This window comes from Fundulus heteroclitus, chromosome 16 (assembly GCF_011125445.2).
Source record: "Fundulus heteroclitus isolate FHET01 chromosome 16, MU-UCD_Fhet_4.1, whole genome shotgun sequence".
In the NCBI taxonomy this organism is placed as follows: Eukaryota; Metazoa; Chordata; class Actinopteri; order Cyprinodontiformes; family Fundulidae; genus Fundulus; species Fundulus heteroclitus.
This window is the reverse complement of record NC_046376.1, coordinates 5,101,817-5,117,731: the sequence shown is the minus strand read 5'-3', so window position 1 is coordinate 5,117,731 and position 15,915 is coordinate 5,101,817.

Genomic DNA, 15,915 nt, shown 5'->3' with positions numbered 1-15,915 from the left:
AGGAGCCTGATAGCTAAAGGACACTCTAGTAACCACCAGCAGGCCTGCAGTCTGAGAGCGAAGTGCTCTGTTAGGAACCTACGGGGTAAGATCTGTGATATATGATGTTGCCGAATGGTTAGAGCAGTGTGCTTGCACTCAGAGAAGGATGCAAGTACCCAGTTCAGTCCCCAGTATTGGCACTCTGGGTCCCTGAGCAAGACCCTTAATCCCAGATTGCTCCCTGGGCACCGCACATGGCAGCCCACTGCTCCCCAAGGGGATGGGTTAAATGCAGAAAGCAAATTTCATTGTAATGTACGTTTCAATGACAATAAAGACGATATTGGAGCTTGATTATTAAGGGCTTTATACATTAAAAGAAGAATTTTAAATTATATTCTTGATTTAACAGGAAGCCAATGAAGGGAAGCTAAAATTGGAGAAATATTATCTCTCTTGTAGATTTTCATCTGAACTCTTGCGGCAGCATTTTGGATCAGCTAAAGGCTTCAAACTGCATTTTGTGGACTTCCTGATAGTAAAGAATTATAATAGTCCAGTCTTGAAGTAACAAATGCATGGACTAGTTTTTCAGCATCACAAACAGAACACCTAGACAGAATGTTTCTAATTTTGGCGATATTCCAGAGGTGAAAAAAGGAAACTCTGGAAACCTGTTTAATATGGGATTTAAATGACATGTCTCGGTAAAAACTAACACCAACATTTTTTACTTTAACAGGGAGGCTTACTGTGGGGGCGGCAAGGCGGCGAGGCAGGGTGGCTGGGTGACGGAGTGGTGGAGAGTGAGCAGGGTGCGATCGAAAGGCGGAACTGTGGTCCGACAGCTGCCAGCTGGGAATCGCGGAGGAAGGGGAAACTCAGAGATTCTTGGGATAGCCTTGAAGCCGTGGAGTACTTCGGAGCAGTAGTCCGAACTCGAACCAGACCACGAGGGTTAGCACTCTGGCGGTGAAGTGCTGGCAGCAAACCCCTTTTAAGATCCTCCTGAAGAGTGTGGAATGAGGAAAACCTGTGATCATCAGCCTCCCAGCTCATCAGCTGCCACCTGTGGAGAGAGGGGGAGGAAGCAGCAGCACACAGACAGGGAGTAGCTCCCAGGTCCCGACACCTTTGTTGGCTTCCTGTTAAATTAAGAAAATGATTTAAAATTCTCCTTCTTATATATAAAGCCCTTAATGATCAAGCTCCATGATAGATCTGACTGCCCAGTATGTTCCATACAGAGCACTTCATTCTCAGACTGCAGATCTACTAGTGGTTCCTAGAGTCTCTAAAATTAGAATGGGAGGATGTTTCAGTTATCCAACCCCTCTCCTGTGGAACCAACTCCCAGATTTGGTCCATGATGCAGGCACCCTTTCTACTTTTAAGACTAGGCTTAAAACTTTCCTTTTCGACAAATCTTATAGTTAGAGTGGCTTAGGTTATCCTGAGCTATAGTTATGCTGCTATAGGCTTAGGCTGCTGGAGGACATCAAAATCTATCTCTCTCACTCTGTGTAGTTGTCCTGCTGTTCTCCAATTTTGCATTATTTGCTGTCATCTAAACTTTTAACTTTAGGTTCTTTTTTCTCTTCATAGTAAGGACACCTGTTCTGGCATTCTGTTAGCTGTGACACCAACCAAGGGGGCAGATCATATCCCATTACCCTCTCTAACATTGGGCAGAGACACGGAAAGAGCCAGGAATCTATTCTGTCTTCTCAAATCCCCAGTCGGTTGTGGCATTTGGCTGTTCACACTGATTCGGGTTCTGCAGTAGGTTTTTCTTCCTGTTAAAGGGTCTGCCGTTGGGTCTACCATTGCGTCATGTATGCTCAGTATGAGGGATTATTGCAAAGCTCTCAAGAATGCAGACAACTGTCCACTATGGCTACACATGCTTTCAGGAGGAGTGAATGCTACTTGTCAAGACTCGATGCAAACTGTTGGGTTTTGTTAGATTGGAAATATTTGAACCAATTTGTCTGTATGATTTGATTGAATTTGACCTTGAGATGATGTGTTGGGATTTGGCGCTAAATAAATAAATATTCTTCATTGATTTTGTTCATATTGATATGATAGGAATGCAACAATTAAGGGTGTTAAGTTAAATGCTTCCTTAATGACAAGGAAGCATTTACCTCTTACTAAGCTCTTAGTGATGTGATTTTAAGAAAAATCTTAGAATTTTCCAATTTCTAAGATTTTTCTTAGAATTTTACCTCGGTAAGAGGAAAGCTATTTACAAAGCACTCCAGGCCTTTAGAAAGAAAAGGGAAAAATGTTAGGAGTAGTGGGGAGGACTTTTAGCGAGTCTAAGAGTGTCATAAGCAGGGAATTTGGCAGAAACAGATGTAGCTGTTTGACTGATCCACAACCTAAAGAGTGTGGGAAATGAGGACATAAACTTTTTAACAATCATACAATTATTAATGTGTAGATAAGATAAACTGTATCGTGCACATAAAGGGAAATTAATACGTTTTAGCGGCTTGATGGGTTAAGATAAGATAAGATAGACTTTATTGATCTCACATTAGAGAAATTCACTTGTTACATCGGCTCAATAATCAGTAGAAAAAAAGAAGGTGCCAAAAGGAGGAAAAGTGCATAGGATATATACAGTGTGTCCACATATGTACAGTGGATCGAAAATAAATAAATAAAATAAAATAAAGGAAATAAAGAACAGATTTAAGATGACTTATGTATATTCAAGGTGACATATGGATTGACGTTGTACATAAAGTGGTACCAGCTAAAGAACAACAGTGAGGTAGTGGGATAACTATAACAGCTGAAGTCACTTGTTTAACAGGATTATTGCACAGGTTATTGCACAGGGTATTAAATAGTAATTGCACAAGTTATTGCAGTTATAGTGCAGCATTGTATGGTCTGATAGCAGCAGGGATGAATGTTTTGCGGTAGCACTCCTTTTTACAGACAGGGTGTCTAAATCTGTCACTAAATGAGCTGCTCAGCTCCTCTACAGTCTGGTGCAGGGGGTGGAAGGTGTTGTCCATGATGGATGTGAGCTTGGACAACACCCTCCTCTCCGCCACTTCCTCCACCGAGTCCAGAGTGCAGCCCAGGACAGAAGTGGCCCTTCTCACCAGCTTATTCAGCCTCATTCTGTTCTGCTCTGCGCTGCCAGGAGCCCAGCAGACGACAGCGTAGAGGAGGGCTGTGGCCACCACAGAGTCACCTGTGACTCTGTGGTGCAGAGTTAAATGTGCAGCTCTAGTGATGTAATTTCAGTAGCCTATATGGTCATCTAGAAGTTTTATTGTGTGATGCCATCACCCCTCTGGCTTTTGATTGTTGCACAGAGTACTTTTCAATGCTGGCGCATAAAAGTACAAAGATGCACAGAGAAAAAGGTGCATCAATCTGTGCTTCAAAGTGTGCCTATTCACACAGTGATCCTTGGATCAATTTACCTTTTACCACTATTCTTCTCCCAGAGCGTTAAGGAAAGAGCTGAGGCTGTTCTCAGATTTTTCCACCTTTTTTCTCCATTATATGTCTGCCATTTTCCCAAATACAACTTCTTTACACCAGCAGGTAATCATAGTAAAATGCTGACAGGTGAGTGTACATTAATATCAAAAAGATGAAGTATTAAAATGACCAGTATGGTGAGTAAACAAAATATACCATATCAAAGTGATTATGATAATCTAATTAAGGCACATTCAAACATTTTGATTCTTTGTGACAATTTTTTAATATTGCAAAGTTTCATAATCATGTCACACTCACCTTTTAATTCAGTCTAATCGGTTTACTTCTCTTTGATTCCTAGGAATGCATTTGTGTGTGTGTGTTGGTCAACCAATCACATCTCTAAAAAGACAGTGTCATACCTCCTAACTAAGATAAAAAATTGCATTATTTCTTTACTCAGAGTCGCTCTAAGCTGCTATCTGAATCACTCTTAAGATAAGACTCCTAGGCAAGAACGTTTAGGCTGAGATAGTAGCTCTCTGAGAGGTCTCTAAAAATCTTTGTGAATACGGGCACTGAGCCATCAAATATGACCTGTGAATGTTTTATGTACACATACACTAATGTCCTGTTTCTTAGTTTGTGTACATATATAAATGTAGGTACCTACATTTATATACATCACCTAATTGGATATAGGTAATGTATATTTTTGGTTTGAGTGTCATACTTCCTTATGTTTAAGAAACTTTGATATAGGACCTTCAAATCAGTATGTGGCTAAGTATTGTCAAGACAAAAGAAAGAAATCTAGTTGCCTTCAGTTTTACCTCTCAGGGATCAGTAAGGAAATAGGTCTAAGTTTCAGGATAATATACCCATCACTGCTGAATAAAGCTGACATGTGTTAAGCTAATTGGATTGCAAGGGTAATAGTACTTCAAAAGATGTCACCTGCTTGGTTAAAATGGCTGTAATTAGTAATTTTTTTACATGACACATTGGGGGATTATGGAAATGCAGGGATCAGACTGCATTAAAGCCACCCACGCGGCACATGAAAGATGATTTATCTCACATTGTACTTGGTCTAAATTTGATCTGCTATTAACAGGATTTTAATTCCACAGACCACAAGCCATTTAGGGGTCCAAAAATATCATATTAATTTTAACCGTTTGCTTGAGTACCAATGGATCTGTGTGACTCTGGATGTATCTAATGTGTTGCCTTTTTAACCATACTATATTTGCGGGGAAATCCTAGAATATTGCTTGCTGAGAACATGTCACATCCATGAAAAAAAGTATTTTTGCAGATTTTATATTCCAATGGAAGGCATAAATAGAAAACAGAGGATGTACAGCTTCATGCATGTAGCTTTTTTATTGTGTAAATAAACATTAAACAAGAATGAAAACATTACATAATCATTTAAGAGCTGTAAATTACAAAAAAGTATTTTTCACAATACATTATGATCTGTAACATTGTGACAATGTTTCCCAGCTGATTCTGGTTTTTAATATGATTTTAATTTCACTCAATATTATAAGCAAAGTTTTCCTTGGTAAAAGTTATTTAAGTAATTATCATCAAATTTCATCCAGTTTACTCTACGGAAGCTAAATATTTCAGTGAAACAAAAAATTCTTATAATATATGTTGACAGGATCCCTTGAGAACAGACATTCCACTTTTATATATATATATTTTTTTGTTTTATTTTTTTTTATTTTTTTTTGGTGACTTGTGTCGTTTAAAACAAAGCAGCAGTGTTTCCCATAAGTGGGCCTAGAAGTCCTGTTCCCTTGGTGTGTTCAGTTTAATTTATATTGTAGTTATGGAAGGAGAGTTGCAGGAATTAAGGGAGGTAATCTCACAGTTGAAGGCTGAAAATGAGAGATTGAAACAGGGACAAGCTGCTGCCACACTTGGTCAAAGTGCTGAGCTCCCCGTTCCATCTACATCTTTTGCTAATGCTGGTGCCCAACAGCTTGAGAGGCTGGTGCTTGTTCCCCGAGACAGAAAATGTCCTTTTTTCAGAGGAAGGAAGGGGCTGGGTTTGGTGGAATGGTTGGAGGAAGTGCAGGCTTGTATGAGGGCTCGTCACCTGTCAGAGCTGGATCAGGCCTTTTTCTTATTTGATCATCTAGAAGGGGAGCCCCGTGAGGAAATTAAGTTTCGTCCCAGAGCAGAAAGGGAGGATCCAGCCAAAATAATTGCGGTGCTTCAGGAGTTGTATGGGTGTTCAGACTCGTATGTTGCCTTGCAGGAGGCTTTCTTTTCTCGTCGGCAGCAGGAAGGAGAAACATTACAAGAGTTTTCCCTTGCATTAATGAGTTTAATGGCAGCCGTCAGACAGCAGGCGCCAAGTGATGTCCCTAATGCTGAGGTGTTGTTGCGTGACCAATTTGTTGAGCATGTTATTGATGGTTCACTGCGCCGTGAGTTAAAGCAGTTTGTGCGTGGGAAACCGACGGCTACACTGCTAGATGTTCGGGCTGAAGCACTCAGGTGGGAGCGTGAGGGGACTCCTGGAGGTGCTAGGGGTCGAAGTTATTCTGTTCCATCAGTTCTCGGGTTGCAATATGGTGTGCAGTGCCCCCAGCATTTAACGTCAGAGTTGACTGAAATGAGAGAGCTATTGAAGATGCAGCAAGAGCAGTTAAACAAACTTACTCAAAGTCTCTCGTTACTGCAAGGTCAACAGCAGGGTCGTTCTACTTTTAACCGGAGCTCCGCTATTTGCAGACGTTGCCAGCAGCCCGGTCATTTTGCTAGAGAATGTGATGGGATTCGTGTTGCCCCTCCCCAATCTACTGCTCAGACCCAACAGTCAGCCAGGCCATCCCATCGTGGTCCACAGTCGGAAAACTAATGCCCGCCGAACTGCCGAGCCACAGTTCTGGCGGTGCTGCTTCTGGCTCAGAGGTTTCCAGGCTCATGTCATCCTGCCCTCAGGTGGAAGTGAAAATGGGAGGAGTATTGGTCCCCTGTTTGTTGGATACCGGGTCCATGGTTTCTACGATCACTGAAGGCTTCTTTCATCAGCATTTTGAACCATGGGGTGTAGATAAGCTTCAAACATGTAATTGGCTCCAGCTCCGGGCTGCTAATGGATTGGCTATACCGTATATTGGCTATCTAGAACTTGATGTTGAGCTCTTTGATAAAATTATGCAGTGTGGAGTGTTGGTGGTTAAGGACACCCTGGGGGGTGGTTTGCCTCCCCTCCCTGGTGTCCTGGGGATGAATGTTATTAGCAAATGCTACAGAGAACTGTTTGGCCAACACGGTTCGGCTTTATTTAACCTGCCGGCATTATCTCAGGCTCCTGAGCCTGTTCGGCAGGCTTTGCATCAGTGTCACCAGACTAATGTTATGGCTTTAGATAGAGCCCCTGGAGCTGTCAGAGTGGGTGGTAAAAAGGCTTGTCGTATCCCTGGTGGCATGATGAAATTGGTTGCAGCCACCTGTTCCAAAAAGTATGCAGGCACAAGTGCTTTGTTTGAGCCCTTGGAGTCTGGCTTACCAGCCGGATTGCTTGCCTCTTCTGCTTTGGTTAGGGTGGAGAATGGAATGGCTGATATTCTGGTTATCAATGTGGGTTGTACAGATGTGCTTCTTTACCCCCGAACCAGGGTTGGTACCCTGGTTGAAGTCACTTTGGCCAGTTTGCCAGCTGGTGTTACTGAGGTATCACCCTGTGCTGCAACGGTGGCCTCCCAGTCTATTCATGGGGTGGCACTGCATCAGCTGAAGGATGTGAACTTGTCCAGTTTATCAGCAGACAATCAGACGAAGGTGAGGTCTTTCCTTAAACAGTATACATCTGTTTTCTCAGCCCATGATGGGGATTTAGGCTGCACTAACCTGATTGCCCATGAGATCCCTCTCATGGATGATGTTCCGGTTCGCCAGCGTTTCAGGCGGATCCCTCCATCTGATTATGATGTGGTGAAGGAACATATTAACCAACTCCTGGACACGCAGGTAATCAGAGAAAGTTGCAGCCCATATGCATCCCCTATAGTATTGGTAAGAAAAAAGGATGGTAGTCTCAGAATGTGTGTCGACTATAGGCAACTTAATAGTAAAACCAGGAAGGATGCCTTCCCTCTTCCTCGCATTGAGGAATCGTTAGATGCACTGACAGGTGCATGTTGGTTTTCCACCCTGGATTTGGCCAGTGGCTATAATCAGGTCCCGGTGGCTGAAGCAGATCGGGCAAAAACAGCTTTTTGCACCCCTTTCGGGTTGTTTGAGTGGAACCGCATGCCATTTGGCCTGTGTAATGCCCCTAGCACCTTTCAGCGACTGATGCAAAGAATCTTTGGTGAGCAGCAGTGCCAGTCTCTGCTGCTTTACCTGGATGACATCGTGGTGTTCTCTTCTACCATAGAGGAACACCTAGATAGGCTGAAGGTGGTGCTGGAGAGGTTGCAGAAAGAGAACCTCAAGGTAAAGTTGTCAAAGTGTGCCTTTTTCCAACAGGAGGTCCGTTACCTGGGTCATGTCATTTCTGACAAGGGTGTCTCTACCGATCCAAGTAAGGTAGAAGTGGTGGCCAATTGGCAACCTCCAAGTACCATCTCAGAGCTGCGGGCATTCCTGGGCTTTGCCAGTTACTACCGGCGGTTTGTGGAAGGGTTTGCCAAGTTGGCTGCACCACTGCATAAACTGGTGGCTGAAAGTGGAGGAAACAAGCTCAAGAAGAAACGGGACCAAGGGATGCTGGATCATTGGACTGAGGTTTGTCAAAACAGTTTTGAGGCCCTGAAAAAAAAATTAACCACTACACCTGTCCTAGCTTATGCGGACTTCTCTCTTCCATTTATACTGGAAGTTGATGCAAGCCATGGTGGGCTTGGGGCTGTGCTTTCACAGGAGCAAGGAGGCAAAGTGAGGCCAATAGCCTATGCTAGCAGAGGATTGAGACCCCCTGAGAGAAATATGGCCAATTATAGCTCTATGAAACTAGAATTTTTGGCACTTAAGTGGGCCATGACAGAAAAGTTTCGTGAGTATTTGTTAGGTCATAAGTGTATTGTCTACACTGACAATAACCCACTAAGCCACCTGTCCTCTGCTAAGCTGGGTGCTACAGAGCAGCGCTGGGCAGCGCAGCTAGCATCTTTTGACTTTGATATAAAGTACCGTTCAGGTAAAAGTAATAAGAACGCAGATGTATTGTCTCGCCTGCATTCTCCTGGGGTACAGGAGCTAGAAGCTATGCTTCCAGGTACTTCGCTTCCTGAGCCTTTGCAGCAAGCCTTGGGGGAAAAAAGATCTGAAGTAATTCAGGCTGCTATTACAGCCTTTCCTCAGTATACCCTTTCTGATCTGTGTGCTCTCCAACAGAATGATTCGGTTTTACAAGAAATCTTGATCTTCTGGAGGCAGAAAAGGCGTCCAACACATCAGGAGCGTAAGAATTCATCTCAACCTGCGTTAGTTCTACTGAGGCAATGGGATCGGCTGGTGGAACGGGATGGAGTCCTGTATCGCCAGGTTTCCCTCCCAAGAACCACAGAAGTAACCCTGCAGGTATTGTTGCCAGTTGCTTTACAGGAGGAGGTCTTAACAGAGGTCCATCAGAGAAATGGACATCAAGGTGTTGAGAGGACGTTAGAGTTGCTCCGGCTCCGTTGTTACTGGCCAGGTATGTCTGGTAAGGTGGCACGGTGGTGCCGTAACTGTGAGCGATGTCAAGTGGCTAAGGACACTCAGCCAGCTGTATATAGTTTCATGGGGCACTTGTTGGCCTCACGGCCAAATGAGATCCTTGCCATGGACTATACAGTGTTGGAGCCTTCTCGCACTGGTTTGGAGAATGTTCTTGTTTTGACAGATGTTTTCAGTAAGTATACATTAGCAGTCCCCACACGTGACCAACATGCATCCACGGTGGCACGGGTTTTGGTAACGGAGTGGTTCTCAAAGTTTGGCGTCCCAGCCCGTATTCATTCAGATCAGGGACGAAACTTTGAGAGCACTTTGATCCAACAGCTGTGTAGTCTCTATGGTATTGAGAAGTCCCGTACCACACCATACCATCCAGCTGGTAATGGGCAGTGCGAAAGATTTAACCGAACATTACACAATTTGTTGCGCACTCTGCCAGTGTCCCGTAAACGGGACTGGTGTTCCTGTTTGCCACAACTTTTATATTCTTATAATACCACACCTCATCAAGCCACAGGAGAGTCCCCATTCTTTCTGATGTTTGGCCAGGAGCCGAGATTACCAGTTGACTTCTTGTTAGGAAGGGTTCAGGATCCTGTGGGTGGCAGTGTCCATGAATGGATCCAAGAACACCAGAGCCGGTTGCGGGTTGCTTTTGAGGGTGCTAGAGAACGTTTGAAGGAGGCTGCTGAGCGTAGGAAGAAAAAGAATGACGACTGTGTGAAAGATGTTCCTTTGAAAGAAGGGCAATTTGTGTTGCTGCGACAGCTTGGGGTAAGGGGGCGCCACAAGATCCATGATGTATGGAGTTCTGTAGTGCATAAGGTAGTCAGAGCACCTAAGGAAAGAGGCTCTGTGTATACTATTGCACCAGTGGATGATGAGTTAAAGGTTAAAAATGTTCACCGTACCATGTTGAAGCCAGTGGTTTGGACGGGGTCTCCAGTTGGGTCTGTCCTTAGCTCGCCCTTACCAGATCAGTTGCCATCCGAGGAAGATCTTTCAGTGGAAGATGACTTCTTGGTCGTGCGTACGGGGTCTGTATCTTCTCCCCTGGTGCAGGATGCTGTGGTGGTTCAACAAGCTCATCGCCCACTGGCTACAGTTTTACAAGATCAAGAGCTGCCTGGTCCCTCTAGGATGCAGAGCCCGTTGGAGCTAGACGTGCCGCAACACCCCCAACTGGATACCGGCAAGGGAAAGGTGCGGCGAACCCAGAGGTCAACTGCAGGTCAACACTGAAATGTGCATCACCTCCCTAGACCAGTAGCGGGCCCTGAACCGCAGGTTGGGAATCCATCTGATACAGTGGTGAATGCTGTAACTGCTGTTTTTAGACCATGGTGTTAGCTGGATTTCAAATTAGTCGTCGGGACGCCGATTTTTATTGGGGGGGTGGAATGTAGCAGGATGAAGCCTCTCCTGAGATTGAGGACACCTGGTGTTCAATTAGCTTATGGGTGGAGAGCATAAAGGGAGTCTCCCTCATCTGGGTGCTTTATGCCTACACTTGGTCATGTTGTAGTGAGGACATTGTTTGGCTCACTCAAGGGAAAAGAATTCTACTAGTAAGTAATGTTTTCTCCTGCTGCGTTAGCTTTATAATTTTAGTGGCTGACTCAGATTGTTTGACCTTAGAAAGTGCCTGAAATCTCTTGTTTGGGACTGGGGTGTGGATGAAACGACCCCCCCCCCCTCCCAGTGCAGTGTAATGACACCAAACTGGTAGGTACTCTATCACACTTACGCATCCTCATAGCACCACAATTGATAATTATTGATATAAATGTGTGTATATATATAGAAGGTATTTGCATGCTGATCCTCCTGCTGCGGGTCCAGAAGGGGCTCCTTGGTTGTGGCAGAATAATCCAGCTCGGAGATAAAGCTGCTGCAGCCTGCTGGAGACTCTGCTGCTTTGTTTTATTGTTACTGTCTTGCTTTATTTTTGTTGTTTTTGGTTATTTTGGGATTTGTTTCTGCTAAATTCTCAATTTGGGTTTCTTAGTTCTGTATTTTGGGTTAATATTTGTTTATTCTAACCATCCTGTTTTCTGTGTGCATCTGGCCTTGGGTTTCTTTGTTTAGGTTATCCAATTAAAGCTTGAATTATTTTTAATTATGTTTGAGGTTAAGAACAACCTCATTTTAGCCTTGGTGTATGTTTAAACTGTTACTATTGCCTTTTATTTTTGTTTTTTTTGCTTTATTAGTCCTACCCTCTCATTTCCAGGCTGAGAGCTGAAGGCGGTGGGGTGGGGGAAAGCCCTTTCTGAGGACTGGAGCTGTGTGTTGGGATAATTTGTTTTTTTTTCCACGTATGCATGTCTGTTCACAAGTGAGTGGGGTGATTCGTTTGGATTGATTCATTTTCTTTTTCTTTAAGATCCAGCTCACTATAATTGGACTGCCCACCCCCTGCTGGTTAGCCTCAGTACTGTCCCCTTTCCTTCCCCGTGTTGTCCCTTGTATCCTAATTGTGTTTTAGCGTGGAATAATAAAATACATCTTGTTGTGGAATCGTCTTGTTCTCTTTGGGTAACGAACTTGTAGTGCCTTATTGGCGATCTATTTCCTTGGGGGCAATTCCCAAGGTGGCGTTATTGATATTTCCGGTTTCGAGGGGCCAAATATTAAAATCTCATAACCTCGTCTTGTCACATATAGTAATATGGAGTTGAAAGAGAACACTCTTCCTGTGGCTCTACGGTTCCCCAGGAGTGAATGCTGCTTGTCGGGACTTTGATGCAATCAACTGGTTTCCTTATATAGGACATTTTTGACCCATCTGTATAATCTGACCCAATCTGTATAATATGATTGAACTTGACTTTGTAAAGTGCCTTGAGATGACATGTTTCATGATTTGGCGCTATATAAATAGAATTGAACATTCTGAAGGCCACAGAGAATGAGAAAAGATCTGGATGTGAACAGGTCTTCAAAGACAGCAAAATAGGATATCCCAGGTGCACAGATTTATTAATTAGTCCCAGGCCAACTAATAATTACAGTTCTTTTGAACATTTAACCCTCAGTTTCCCTCATCCAAACTGCAAAGCAATAAAACCTCTTCTGTTTGTTGTTTTGTATCGTCCACCAGGCCCTTACACTCAGTTTTTAGATGAGTTGTCAGATTTCTTATCTGATTTGGTGTTAAATACTGAAAAGGTTATTATAGTGGGTGATTTTAACATCCATGTTGACACTGAATGTGATAACCTTAGTGTAGCCTTTAAAACTATCCTAGATTCAATTGGTTTTGCTCAAAATGTGCATGAACCGACGCACTCTCGGCTCCATACTTTAGACCTTGTTCTGACATATGGCATTGATTGTGAAGAATTAACAGTATTCTCTCACAACCCTGTCCTGTCTGATCATTTTTTAATAACATTTGAGTTTAATCTAACTGAGTTCTCCACCCCCAAAAGAGGGTTTCATTATAGTAGATTTTTATCGGATAATGCTGTATCAAAACTTAAAGAGTCTGTCCCCTTTTTAATATCCTCAGTATTGCAGAAATGCCCTGTAGATGGCAGCATTGCTGTTTCTTCCCATTCACAAATCGATACCTTTGCTAACAATCTGACTTCCTCATTGCGTTCTGCATTAGACAATGTAGCTCCCTTGAAAAAGAAGGTGATTATTCACAGGAAGCTTGCTCCTTGGTTTAATTCAGAGCTGCGTTCCTTGAAGCACAATGTTAGGAAATTGGAGAGAAAATGGCGCTCTACACACCAAGAGGAATCCTACTTAATCTGGAGGGACAGACTATTGTTGTATAACAAGACCCTCCGCAGAGTTAGAGCAGCATATTTTTCATCATTAATTGAAGAGAATAAAAATAATCCTAGATTTCTCTTTAGTACAGTTGCCAAACTTACCCAGAGCCACAGCTCTGTTGATCCATCCATTCCCTTAGCTCTTAGTAGTAATGATTTTATGGGATTCTTCATAAATAAAATTGATGCCATTAAAAATAAAATAATTGGCATCCTCCCAAACATGATTACCTCGTCCTCAGTAAGTGAGGCAGCATTGGAGGAATCTTCAGAATCTGCGCAGTGTTTGAACTGTTTAGAAGCAGTAGAGCTTTCTGAGCTATCTAAAATTTTAGCTTCATCTAAACCTTCTACCTGTATGTTAGACCCAATCCCAACCAAGTTGTTTAAGGACATATTCCCTTTGATCAGTGGCACTATTTTAGACATGATTAATCTATCCTTAGTAAATGGATATGTACCACAGGTTTTGAAAGTAGCTGTTATTAAACCTTTACTTAAGAAACCTTCTCTTGATCAAGATGAGTTAGTAAATTACAGACCTATATCTAATCTTCTTTTCTTATCTAAAATTCTTGAGAAAGTAGTTGCTAATCAACTTTGTGAACATTTACAAAGTAATGACCTACTTGAGGAGTTTCAGTCAGGCTTCAGAGCTCATCATAGCACTGAAACAGCTCTGGTGAAGGTCACTAATGATATTCTCATGACCTCAGATAATGGACTTGTGTCTATACTTGTCCTGTTAGATCTCAGTGCTGCGTTTGATACAGTTGATCACAATATTCTCCTACAAAGACTTGAACATACTGTAGGGATTAAGGGGAAAGCATTAGGCTGGTTTAAATCTTATCTGTCAGACAGATTCCAATTTGTTCATGTTAATAATAAATCTTCCTCAAACTCTAGGGTCACCTGTGGAGTACCACAGGGTTCAGTCCTTGGACCAATTCTCTTTGCTATATATATGCTTCCGATAGGCAAAATTATCAGACAGCATGGGATTAATTTCCACTGTTATGCTGATGATACTCAGCTATATTTATCCATAAATCCTGATGAATCCAATCAATTACTTCGACTGCAGTCATGTCTTGATGACATCAAAAGCTGGATGACTTTAAATTTCCTGCATCTAAATTCTGACAAGACCGAAGTTTTAATCTTTGGGCCAGAGTCCTCAAAAATAAACTTCTTAACCAATCACTTAATCTGGGTGGCATTAACCTGGCCTCTGGTAATAAAGTAAAAAATCTTGGTGTTATTTTTGACCAAGACATGTCATTTAAATCCCATATTAAACAGGTTTCCAGAGTTTCCTTTTTTCACCTCCGGAATATCGCCAAAATTAGAAACATTCTGTCCAGGAGTGATGCTGAAAAACTGGTCCATGCATTTGTTACTTCAAGGCTGGACTATTGTAATTCTTTACTATCAGGAAGTCCAAAAAATGCAGTTCAAAGCCTTCAGCTGATCCAAAATGCTGCAGCAAGAGTTCTGATGAAAATCAACAAGAGGGATCATATTTCTCCAATTTTAGCTTCCCTTCATTGGCTTCCTGTTAAATCAAGAATAGAATTTAAAATTCTTCTTCTAACGTATAAAGCCCTTAATAATCAAACTCCATCATATATCAGAGCTCTGATTACTCCGTATGTTCCTAACAGAGCACTTCGCTCTCAGACTGCAGGTCTGCTGGTGGTTCCTAGAGTCTCTAAAAGTAGAATGGGAGGCAGATCCTTTAGCTATCAGGCTCCTCTCCTGTGGAACCAACTCCCAGTTTTGGTCCGTGAGGCAGACACCCTGTCTACTTTTAAGACTAGGCTTAAAACTTTTCTTTTTGACAAAAATTATAACTAGTGGCTCATGTTACTCTCAGCTACCTTTATAGTTTTACTGCTATAGGCTTAGGCTACTGGAGTATATCAGGATCTAATTTTCTCACTCTATTGAGTTCTACTGTTCTTCAATTATGCATTATGTGTTGTCATTTCTGCTTTAACTTTCTGTTCTCTCTCTTTTCTCTTCATAGTAGGTACACCTGGTCTGGCGTTCTGTTAACTGTGACATCATCCAGAGAAGACGGCTCACCCGCTACTACCATCTAATGTAGAACAGATTACTAGATCAATGTGTGCTTCTGTGCTTTTTTGTTTCTCTTGTTGTGTCTCTGTTCTGTCTTCTGTAACCCCAGTCGGTCGAGGCAGATGACCGTTCATACTGAGCCCGGTTCTGCCGGAGGTTTTTCCTTCCTGTTAATGGGTGGTTTTTCTTCCCACTGTCGCTTCATGCTTGCTCAGTATGAGGGATTGCAGCAAAGCCATGTACAATGCAGATGACTCTTCCTGTGGCTCTACGCTTCCCCAGGAGTGAATGCTGCTTGTCGGGACTTTGATGCAATCAACTGGTTTCCTTATATTGGACATTTTTGACCCATCTGTATAATCTGACCCAATCTGTATAATATGATTGAACTTGACTTTGTAAAGTGCCTTGAGATGACATGTTTCATGATTTGGCGCTATATAAATAAAATTTAATTGAATTGAATTGAATAGGCTGGTCTGTCAACACCGGGAGTTGGGCTTTCTTATATCCCCTTAGCAGTCAGGCAATCATTTCCCCTTTTGGCAAGATCAACAGGATGGTCAACTGGGTGAGCCATAATCCTTAAGGGCTTAACATTTGATTGATTTAAATTTGCAACATGCAACATTTAGTCCAACCAAAATTGATATACCACCAAGGCTACTTTGGCTTTGTCCATAACCCTTGTTGTTCTTCTTTTGGGAGACACTTTAAATCCTTAAAGCAAGGGGAGGGAACTGTAGCCATTTTTAACAGTTTGTTCCTCTGTTTACCCAGAGTAGCAATCACTGCCTCTTTGTTCTTCAGAAGACAACAGGTCATAAACAGTGTAGAGTTCCACCTTGTGGAAACGTCTTGAATCAGGGATGCCTTTTCCGGGCCAAGTGCCCCTTGCTGCTGATACAGTTACCAT